The sequence below is a fragment of the Filicampus tigris genome, chromosome 3 (genome assembly GCF_054856515.1).
Source record: "Filicampus tigris isolate MCC_2025a chromosome 3, RoL_Ftig_1.0, whole genome shotgun sequence".
NCBI classification, from domain to species: domain Eukaryota; kingdom Metazoa; phylum Chordata; class Actinopteri; order Syngnathiformes; family Syngnathidae; genus Filicampus; species Filicampus tigris.
This window is the reverse complement of record NC_141219.1, coordinates 26562858-26575387: the sequence shown is the minus strand read 5'-3', so window position 1 is coordinate 26575387 and position 12530 is coordinate 26562858.

Below are 12530 nucleotides of genomic sequence, written 5' to 3'. Positions count from 1 at the left end.
CACACGAAACACCCAACTATTTGTACACAAGCAATTGAAAAGTCAATTTTCCATAACACACAAATTATAATGCATAGGCAACATCAGAAAGAAGGTGGCAGAATGGTGATTTGGGCTAGAATAATGGGGAGTGAGATGATGGGCCCCTGCTCCGCTATGGTGCCTGAAGGTGTCAAAATGACCTTTATAGAATTTCTAAGTGACCATTTCCTGCCATGGCATACAAACAAAAAACATGCTTTATGCAGTAAAATAATTCTCATGCAAGGTTAGGCACTGCACCATCCCATCCAGAAAAACTCATGGTGTGGACAGTAGACACCATCATCCCCTGACCTCAAACTAATTCAGAACCTGTGGAGCATCCTCAAGATAGATACAGGCAGAAACTATCCGTGGATTTACAATTTCAATTGATGAGAGCATTCTTGAAGTGATATTATACCATCCAGGAGTTGAACTGAACGCTTCAGGCGCTCATTAGTATGAAGAGTCATAAGATGGGGTGCTGAATGTACATTAATGAAAAATACAATCAACTTTTTTGAATTTAGCAAATGGCTGCAATGACACAGAAAGTGAAAAATTTCAAGGCGTCTGAATACTTTCCGTACCTACTGGATATATATACCGGCATATGCAGAGCTGGGCATTGTCCCAGTCCGTTTATCGCCTTCTGCCTGCAGCCGGGGTACCCTACTGCCATCCGTCTATTTGTCAGTTTTGTCTGGCTGGACCAAATAGTAATCGTCTATAGGCCTGTAATCGCCCAACTGCCTGTCATTTTAAATGGATTTCTGTTAGCGTTTGATTCTACCAACTTCGACCAACTACCACTTGCCCCCGCCCTGCTGAGTGATATTTGAAACGAAAAACTCACCATGGCATGGAAGCCTCATTGTGGCTGGACCAAATTCATCTCCTTTTAGGATCCAGGAGCTGTCAAAAGGCATCGGCTGCGACCAATTGTGAACAGAAGCCTTAACACGACCATGGACCCCTCACGAAAATAGACGAAAGACGATTACATAGAGGGAAAAATGGGTTTCCCAGCATTCGTTTATCGCCTACGAAATTGGCGTCCATCATAGGCGGATAAACTGCCCGGTCCATCACATAGCCGGATATATATGTATATATATTTAATATATCCCGTCCACCCACCGCCGCCCCGAAAAAAAAAGAAAAAAAAAACCCAACTCTGCCCCACTCATAAACATTATTTATTTAAAGATCATTAGTTGGCTAATTTCTGTTAGGGCACTGGGTGTGTGGAGGGCCTAATTGCAGAGTGGGAGACAGGCTGGCAGAAAAGGCAATAGTTTTATTGAATAAAGGTGTAGCAGGGAGCAGTGGTCCAAAAGTCGGCAGTCCCAGGTCAGGGAATGGAATGGAATCCAGTTGTTGGCAGGGCACAGGTCTGGCAGGCAAGGTACAGGGTAAACACCGATCTGAAGCAATCAGGGAACAAGGCAGAGTCAGGATTTGCAAAAAACACTTGGTAGCAACTAGAAAAATGGCTGGATGCACAAACTCGTGAATGAGTGAGTTGATCTGGCGACGAGGTGGAATCAGGAACCATCTTAAATACCACACTGATGGAGGTTGGTTTCACCTGGCCCCAGCAACACTCGTCTACTTGCTCCTGACAAAAGACACGCCCACACACGCACACACACAGCCCCCCCCCACACACACACGCACACGCCCACACCCCACCACACACACACACCCACACCCACACACACACACAGGGAGAGGCTCAAGGCACAGAGCCTGGAGACCCAACAATTTCCTATGCACATACACTTACCGGCTGGGAGTACCATGAGTGGATTGAATTGTTTACAACTGTTTAACCAAGATAGCATTTAGCTGCAACTAATATATAAGATTAAATATTTAAGATTGAGTAATAACGCAATACTAATGTGTTTAATTGCAAAACTTTAGCATTTTAACGCAAGACGTTTTCATCCATCCATCCATTATCTGTACCGCTTATCCTCACAAGGGTCACGAGGCGTGCTGGAGCCTATCCCAGCTGTCTTTGGGCAGTAGGCGGGGGACACCCTGAATTGGTTGCCAGCCAATCGCAGGGCACACAAAGACAAACATCCGCACTCACAATCACACCTGGGGGCAATCTTAGAGAGTCCAATTAAATTCCACACAGGGAGGCCAGAGCCGGGATCGAACCCACGACCTCTGAACTGTGAGGCGGACGTGCTAACCAGTCGACCACCGTGCCGCCCAAGACGTTTTCAGTTTTTCTAAATTAAATATCGCAAAACAACGCAAGGTTATTTGAAGAGGAAACAAAGACACATTTCTATTCTTTGGCTTTTGATCCAAGGAGAGATCGACAGTTTTCGGCTGTTTTCCGGTGTCTACTGTATGTAGTGTTTTGTGTTAATTTATTGCTTTCACTTGTTGTATTATTGCTATTTTGGTCATATCTGTGTCATCTTCCACACCGCTTTTCCTGTACAGGGTCGCGAAGTGCCAGAGCCGAATCCATCTGACTATGGACGAAACGAGTCGCCAGCCAGTCGCACGGCACACACAGACACCATATATACTGTATATATGAAGAATAAAAGTTCACCAACTCTTGAGTGAAGATGTGCTACAAGGACAGATGGTCTCAATCAGGCACTTGGTGTTTATCTAGAGGACAACAGACGTGTATCTCAGAATAGTGAGAAAGAATAGAGGGCACTGTGCTGATGCATTCACCAATACAAGAATCTAGTAGCTTGGGGACACAATATCACAATGTGCATTTATACAGACAGAAAAGAATGACTGACTGGGCCAATGGACAGCCATGCAAAACGATACAGGGTAATTTGTGACTCAAATTTTTGACATTTTGTCTGAAGTCAAATTACAGCTGAAATGCATATACAGCATCTTCTATGTCTTAATGCCATTATTGCTAACCGCAGTTATATTTTAAATCCATGGAATCATCTGTCCCGGTTTCCTGCGAATGCGTCATCTCTATCAGTGACTTTTAACAAGCACAGTAGATTATGACTATAAGACTGGGATACAATATGTCCTCTATTGCGGCCAAGGAATTAAAATATGAGTAATCTTTAATATGTTAAAGTTAGCTGAAGGCCTTAATAGTTTCAATTTCTGGGTCACCGTGTTCACAAGCGTCATCTGAGTCAGTACAACCCGATCCAATTTATATGAAGTTCTATTTAGTTTTCACTAGAGGCTCTCATTTGCGAGATATGAAATTGGTATAAATTACATCTATGAGCAACAACAGTGCATTGAGACTGGATTGCAGCATGGCAATGTACATATGTCATCAAAGACTCTTTCACTAGCTCTAGATCACAGCATTATCCATTTATACACAGTGATACAAAATAACACACGTCATTGCCCTGAAATGGCAATGTTCTTTATTTTCCTTCATTCACAGTAAGCCCTCTTTGCTGCACTGACCTTTTTACCTGAGGTGCTCCTTACTTTTGTCATCAGGCAAAAGTATCTGGAAAAGACTATTCAAGTTTGATGGAGAAGGCGATCAATGTGCCCGCTGACAAATGCATGGGAACAGACAGACATGCATCATATTGGTTCATGGATTTTGTGGTCCTGTTGAGCATCAAAGCAAAAAGCAAGAGAAAGGCAAAGAAAATAGCAATATATTTTTATTGTAAGGTGATTTCAGCGGAGCTGCAGCAGCTTAAGAAAAGTTGTTTTTAAACCTAAGCTCAGCTCAAATTTCAGTTGTTTTGTTAAAGGCGAAATGGATCGGTATTAAGTTCCTTTGGCAAGGGAGCAGATACTATAGTTTGGTTCGAGAAGAAAACTCCAGAACTAACAAAAATTGACGTATGATCTCAAAAGCATTTACACATGATGCTGGGACAGTAATATGAAAAAAAAGAAAAACCAACAAAAACAGCACATATCAGCGTGTGCAGCAAATTATTTTGGTGTGCGACTCAGAAACACTGATTGTTTTAACAGTATGAGTAACCTTGCAATTAGTTAAAATGTATGAATTTCAGTAGGACTTTAAGAACAAAAAAATGTTAGATCTTAAATAAGGTAATGAGAAGCACACCATTTAATTTGTGTCTATTAGAAATAATAGTTTACTCAGGGGGCAGCAACCCACGGCTCCGGAGCCGCATGTGGCTCTTTCATCTTTGCTCTGCGTGGCTTGGGAAAATAAATTGTAAGTGTCTGATTGAAGTGCATGATATTGGTCTCAAAAACATGCATCGTGACTTCTTAGTAAATCAAAGTTTTTGGCCATTTTCATATGTGGTCCTACAGTGGATACTTACCGGATTTTTTTTGCATTGCGACCGCAGTCTGAACCTCGATGTCGCATACATCCGACAGTAACGTAAGGGGTCTAAAATGTGGAGCGATCAGTGCTGACAGTGGGGAAATGGACTCTGCAGTTGTTTTGAGAAACAGTATTGACTTTATTTTTTACTTTAATTTAATCCCACTTGAAACATGAGGCATAAAATTGACATTTATGGTGATAGTGGTAATTCAGCCACGGTTCGATCGGCTCATTTTTTTACGCGCGGTTATGACTTGTCTTTGGCGACGTCTCCATGAAATTAGATCGAAATGCCATGCCTCATCGTTACCCCCAAATACTGTGTTTCTAGCTCTGACCGAATCGCTCCACAAATGCCCCGTCACGCTGCACCACGTTTACTTCCGTAAACGCAACGCCGTGAGTGACGTTGACTGTCTCTTCTTCTGCGAATGCGGGTCACTTTAGGGGCGCAATAGTTTTCACACAAGAAAAGAGACCGAGGTTGCATTCGTGTAATATGAACGCTTATTCACCAAAAAATATATTTTTCTTAAAAAGACGCCAGCTCACAGTCCTGCGTAAAGATGAAAATGACCTGCGTAAAGATGAAAATGACTTCCCAGCCCTGATTTGCAGACGCTGTATGTGCACAAATGTTCAGGAGCAAAAGTCCAATCAACCAGTTAAAATAAATATCCAGGCAGTTATTTTGCAAATATTTATTTTAATTCTTCAGTGAAATAGTGCTCTTTTTTCCCCTGTATTTTCAAATTCAGGCATTTTTGTTTGCGAGATGAAGTTCAGCTTTTTAATTCATTTGAAAGAGACCTTCAACTCTGTTCATTTAATAAATTACATTTTCTGATACATGGATTGACTGCATGGATTTTCATATCTATCTATCTATATATATATATATATATATATATATATATATATATATATATATATATATATATATATATACACAAACACACACACACGCCCCTACCCCCCCCCCCCCCCCCACACACACACACAATGGAAGATTACTTCATCACAGGAAGTTAATAATCACGGCCATGAATCCAACCTTACAATCAATACTTTAAACCACATAAAATAGTAAGAGGTGTTAAAAAACACGTGTCTGCAAAGTGCAAACATAGACCTTCATAAACTTGAAACTTAGCAAAACATGAAACTTTATATTGCTTTCCGTAAAGTGCAATCTTGTAGAATAAATTGCTGTGTAATATAATTCATGAAAGAAAACAAACTAAAGATTTGCACTAAAACATGACAATGTTGTTAAAATTTTGGTTAAATGTGATGGAAATTGCCTGATGAGGACTATTGTCCTACTGTACTGTACCCTACAGTACTGGTAACAGAGCTGGACACAAGAAGAAGCTCAAAAGAGAGATTTTAAAATTTGATTTAATGTTTGATTAACCTCTACTTGGGAACAGGCTCAAAAGGAAAATCCAGTACTCCATGTGGAGTTAAGTTGAATGAGCATGAGAGAAGAAAATAGTGTGAAGCATTGAGAAACTCTAACCACTGTGGGGTAGTGTTTCCCTTCATACAAATCCAACTACAACTGCAACTGTGTCAAGAAACTGCAATAGAAATTTAAAAGGCCACCTTTCAATTAATTACATGTTACAGTGGAGTAGACCTGTTTGCAGTTCCACAGTGTACACTCGTTAGACCTTGATTACCGCATGTTGGGATTCTGCCTTTCAAAACTGCCACTGAGAAACTGAAACTTTTTTTCTGTTCATACTAACCCTTTAGGCTACTGTATTACCTTTCATACATTTGAAAGTGCAGGTCATACTAGCCTACTGTTATTGTTTATACTATTTTGTCTTTGAAATGCAGACACCAAGGAACATACCATAGTCACATATAATACTATACCGCAGTAATTCAATGAATAAGATAAAAAAAGATAGTCTTAGAAAATCGTTGCCCCTTTGTGTAACGTCCTCTGTCGTAGAAATAGTAATAAAACATTGTATTCATTCAATCTAAATTGTATACTTTAGGCCTCAACAAATGTCATTTCTAAATTGATTCTATAGCAGATAAATTAAAAAAATTAAAAAAGTGGTGGTTAGCAGATCCGCCTCACGTTTCTGAGGTTGGCAGTTTGACTCCAGACTCCAACCTTGACCTTAATGTGTGGATTTTGCAAGTTCTCCCCGTGCGTGGGTTGTCTCCGGGTACTCAGACTTCCCCCCATCCAAAAACATGTTTCTTAGGTTAACTGAAGACTTTTGATTGTCCTGTGGTGTGAATGGTTGTTTGTCATTGAACCAAGGGATTGGCTGGTGACCAGGACAGTGTATATACTCTTGCCTGAAGTCAGCTGCTCTCTGCTCCAGTTCATATGCAATACGGATACGTGGGACAGAAAACGGATGGATGGATAAATGTAAAAGTAAAAAAAAAATGAGTGAGCAGCAGGTAGTCCTTAAATCCCCAAATCATTCAATGAGAAATGAAAGTAGGAAATACATTTAGTAAACTTAACTGGATAAAGAAGTATTGTTAAAGAAATATTGTTTACTACACTGTTCAATGTGGTAAGGTGCCATTATTCTTCCTCCTGATGCATGGTCAAATAGTTGTAACTGGGTGAAATAGACAGGTATTAGAGGGACGCTGAAATTTTCCAATCAAAGTCAATTAAAGGATTATGATACAATTTTAGTCACGTGTTTGGAAAACCAAAATAAGAGGAAATGTTGGACTCTCTTCCACTCTGGAGTTGCCCCCGGTGAGAGGTGCCAAGCAGGAGTGAGCATATTTATTGCCCCCCTGGTTCCGTGCCGGTACCTTGGGTTTCACCCCAATAGACGAGAGGGGAGCCTCCCTCCACCTTCGGGTGGTAGGATGGGTCCTGAGTATTGTTTATACCTATGCACCAAACAGCAGTTCAAAGTTCCCACGCTTCTTGGAGTCCTTAGAGGGGGTGCTGGATAACTCTCTGTGCTCTCTCTGTGCTCTGGGACAAGGGACAACTCCCTTGTTGTGTTGGAGGACTTCCACGCTCATGCGGACAAAAACAGTGAGCCCTGGAAGGGTGGGTTGCTTGCTAAAGCTAATAATCATCTCCTCGCTATTATGGACTCTGACACCTCATCAATACTATTACTGCTTTATCTCAGTGCTGCTTTTGAACCATCCATCATAACATATTACTAAAGGGCGCACCGTGTAATCCATGGCAATGCGACGTCTGAGTTTTGTAATATTGCATATTGAGTCCCACAGGGATCGGTACTTGGCCCTCTATTGTTCAGCATCTACATGCTTTCTTTTTGTGATATGTGTAAATATAACATTAGTTTTCACTGTTATTATACCCAATTATATATGCCTTTGGAAATAACAAAACCAACGCAATTTCTGTAATCTAGCCTGGCGTTATTAGATTTGACTCACTCTTTCTTTTAAAATGCACATTAAGAATATTAGTATAACTGCATTTTTTCACCTCCACAATATCACTAAAAGCCATCCCATTCTATCTGCTAGTGACTCAGAAATCATAATTCATGCATTTGTTTCGTCTTGCCTCGACTATTGTAACATATTGCTCTATGGTCTTTCCATGTCAGTATCAAAAGTCTTCAGTTAGTACAAAATGCCGCATCTACTCCTGACAAGGACGAGAGTCCGATTATATTACCCCAATACTAGCCAACTTGCATTGGCTCCCAGTCCACTTCAGATGCGATTTCCAGGTTTTGTTACTTACTTATGAAATATTTATCACCTTCTCGTCTCATTGATTTAGTAGTACCGTATGTTCCATCTCAAAACCTTCGTTCATAACGGTCTGGTCTTTTAGTGATCCTAAGAGCCAAAAGGAAGTCTGCAGGTTCTTTAGTGTTTTCTGTCCATGAAATGAGATCAAAAAGGCCTCGCCTCATCATTTCCCCTAAATACTGTATTTCTACCTCTGACCTCCAGTACTTTGGAATGCCCTACGCCCCTACCCACGGAAATTAAATCTGCTGCCTCAGTAGAAATGTTTAAAACTCCACTTAGACTTATTGATATACTCTTGCATTTAGTTGAACTAAATTGACACTACTTCTCTTTCTCTTGCCCCCTACTCCCTCGGCTTGGAGAGGTGGCTAGGTGAGATGACCAAATTGGATGTTGATGAATGGATTCTGCACTGACTGATCTGGGGTGACAAGATCTGGGGTGGAACACCTCCTCAGAGGCACTGCTGTGGAGATTTCCACATTAACCAATCGGGATAATTTTGAGAAGTACCCACTTCTATGAAGGCATCTTCCTTCAGCATGTCATCTCATTAAATGTTCTCTTACAATATTCTAACAAACATTGTACAGCACCAAATAGTGTTAAATGTTGTCCAGTTGGGATCCATTGCAGCCTGGGCATACTGGAAAGGGGGATTCCCCTATCTGCGCCCCCTTCTCAAGGTTTCCTAATTTTCCCCAGGTACCACTAAATTTTCATCCGTCTATCCGTCTAATCGCCCCCCCCCCCCAAAAAAAAAAAAACACGTCATATTCGAACAGATGTATTTTTATGTGGTTATTTTGTGTATCTACATTATTCTGCTTAAGGAGCTTTACAAAGCAAATGCACTTATTTTATTTTCAATCTAAGCTGCCCAAAGGTTTATGTTTAAAACGGCTTACTTTTAACAGCATCCCACTCTTTTAACAGCTGCTTGACGATGTTTTCCGGTTTTCCTACGTTCGACTCCTCCATCTCTGGTCCTCTTCTTCTTCCTTGTCTTGTTCTTCTTGACACGCATGTCGTGTGTCGTGTTCTTTAATTGAACAAATAAAAACGTGGGACAATTGCGCACTTGTCAACAGCTTTTTTCTATTCCAGCTTGAATGTCAACGGCGCTTATAGAATGCCTCACTTCAGGTCCGTGACCAAAGATCATCAGTTACCAACAAGATAATTCAGTGTCGGTGTAGTGTTGTTTCGATGATGTGCATGCATAAGCACCTACAGCCAAATAAAATAAAAAATACAAAACACACACACACACACACCCACGCACACACACATACACAAGGTGTGGTTGACAAAGGGTTAGCTGCAGGCTTGGAGAACTGGGAGCAAGCTAGTTCTGTAAATCCCTCTAGATGCGAACCTGTCATCGCAGACAAGAGATGACACGTTTTTCCAAATCACTGTAACTCAGGAACCATTTAAACTAGCAACGTAATTCCAACAAATTCTGAAAGCAGTGAAGTGGGGCTCGAATAAGGCGCAACACGGCCCCAAAGACGGGGTCGGCAACTGGAGCCACATATGGCAAATTTCATCCATCTGTTGCACCTCTGCGTGGCTTGGGGAAATAAATTACAAGTGTCCGATTGAAGTGCATTTTATTTGTGCCAAAAAGGTGCATCATGTCTTCTTAGTAAGTCAAAGTTTTTGCTCAGTTTCATGTGTGGTCCTATATTGGATACCTATCGGATTTCCTTTGCAATGTGACAGCAGTCTGAACCTACAGGTCGCATACATCCGACATTGACCTCAGGAGCCCAAAACGGATCAGTAGGATCAGTGCTGACAGCCACTCTGCCGTTGTTTTGAGTAACAGTATTGACTTTAATTTAATCCCACTTGAAACATGAAGCATAAAGTGGACATTTATGGTGATTGTAGTAATTCAGCCACGGCTCGATTGACTCATTTTTTACACGCGGTTATGACGTGACGTCACCTTTAGTGACGTGTCCATGAAATGAGATCAAAAAGGCCTCGCCTCATCATTTCCCCTAAATACTGTATTTCTACCGCTGACCGAATCGCTCGACTGTTGAAATGCCCCGACACGCTGCACCACATTTACTTCCGTAAACACAACGTCGTGATCACTTTAGGGGCGTAATTATGTTCACACAAGAAAAAGATTCAGAGGTCGCATTTATAGTGTGATATGAACGATTCCACAAAAAACATTTCCATCAGCTAAACCAAAACAAAACATAGGTGTGTTTTTGGCAATAAAGAAAAGGTTTGCTGTTAGAAAATAACTGGAGTCACTGTCTATTGAAAGACCAAGTCTGAAACCTTGGGTTGCTGAAAGACTCAGACCTGACTTTCAGTAATCCTAATCAAATCAATTTCTAAAACAGACTTGTAGTATCTGAAAAATATATCCAGACTGAAGTTTGCATGCTCTAAGCAGAGAAGGGGTCCGTTTCACAAAGCAGCTTCAACAAACTCAGAGTCTAATCCTGAAGTCTGAGTTGATCCACTCTGAGATTCTGAGTTTCCAGTTCTAGAACAGCTGTTTTCAATCAGTTTACTCAACTTGGAGTATCTTCACCTGGAGTTAAGCCTGTGCACCACAACTATGGAAAGACAGCATGAATGGAGCCCTGATTCAACGGGTAACCATCACAACGAGGGAGATTCCTGGGAGAACATTGCTGCTCGGTTCAACATAGGCGGATGTATCAATGCACACTGAAAAAAATGGTGTGTTGAATTTACTCCATTTTATTTCTTCAACGTGGGTGCGCGAAATATGATCATCTGAATCCAGATACATGTATAGTCTAGATGTATAGTCTACTTAAAAAATGCATCTGTATTCAGATGCAGAGCTGGGCATCGCATAACCACCACTGCGTTCCGTCTTGGATATTTAATCGACCCCGTGGTCCTGGTCCATCCCTCGTCGGCGACAGCCAAACGGCTGTTTTTTATTTTATTTTTTTTCCTTACTCGGCTGCATGTCAGAAGTGCGACACCTGCATGTGAAGTGGTACAGGTTAAGTCAGTTTTCGATGCCGATTTGGCTGACTCGGACTGACTGGGACCACGTGGGTCGATTAAATATTCAGACGAGAAATAGGCGATGCCTCTGTTCAAATGTTTATATTTCGTGCAACCTCGTTGAGAAAATAAAATTGAGTAAATTCAACAAAAACTTTTTTCCGTTTAGATGATGTTATCTGGAAATGCTAAAACATCACTGCGCGGTCTGATCTTCCGATAAATATTTAATTCTCCGCATAGTAATGCTGCACCTTCATCTACTGGATTATTATCAAAAGGACATGCCGCATTTCGGCATTTGTCTCCACCCACCTACTGACTTTTGTTGACTCATTTGCAGAAACACATGACATGAACCGCTCAGCTTCACAGGGCCTAATCTCCTTGGCAGTGAGACAAATGAACTGGCACACAATATAAATGCAATACATAATGTGTAATAAATGAAATACTACTCAATAAAAATGTACCTGCACAAATGAACAGGCGGTACCTGTGGCACACCATTATTTATAACCACAGCAAGAAAGAGGGTGGCGCTGTTGAGCCATTACATTTAAACAAGTGGAATAAGTCCAGTACCAAAGTAACCCTGTTACATTTGCACCATGACCATATCGCATTGAGCCCCCAGTACAGAGGTGCTGCAGGAGCATGCGATTACAGAATCGGGGACCTATGAGGCGGGACCATGGCCATGACCCGCCACAGCTTCCGGAGCAGTGGGCTCCCCCCGAGAAAACACAGTCAAATACATGACTATTGCTAAAATATAATAAATGATGAAAACCATGGAAAATGTGGACATAAAATATAAGAGCCATGTAGTAAATAGTCAAAATCTTTAAAAAAACTTAACAGTAAAGAGGTAAATAGTTAAAAGCTTGATTGAAAAGGTGGTTAAAAGGCTGAGTTTTAGAAAACAAGAATATTCTCTGCAGCCCTGGGGTTCTCCAGCAGGGTGTTCCATAAAGATAATTGAATGATGTGTGAGGAGTGATGGAAAAAAATGGAGGTGAGATGAAAACAAATTTGCCTCTCTAGTCAGTGTAGAGTGTAAATAGTACAATGCAGGTGAACTTCCTTGTTGTTAATTTCAGTCTGTTAACAAACAGACAGTGGGCCACAAATGGCTCCTTGGCCATAGTTTGGAAACCCCTGCACTAGGTCATTATGTAAACGTAGCCTAATGATAGGGTTAGCATTGGATAAATTATAAGACAAGTTAATGCAATGGTAGTGCAGTGGTGCCATGCTGCTGCCTTTCACGCAGCTTGGCTGAAAAACAATGGAACGGTTGCATCAAGAAGGGTATAAAAATAACATACTGTATCATGCGTGTGTCTGCTGAGGTGGCCCGTAATAAGACAAGCTGAAGGTCGCATCCACATAAGACAAGCTAACCATAGTTCAATTGAATCACAACTCTGTA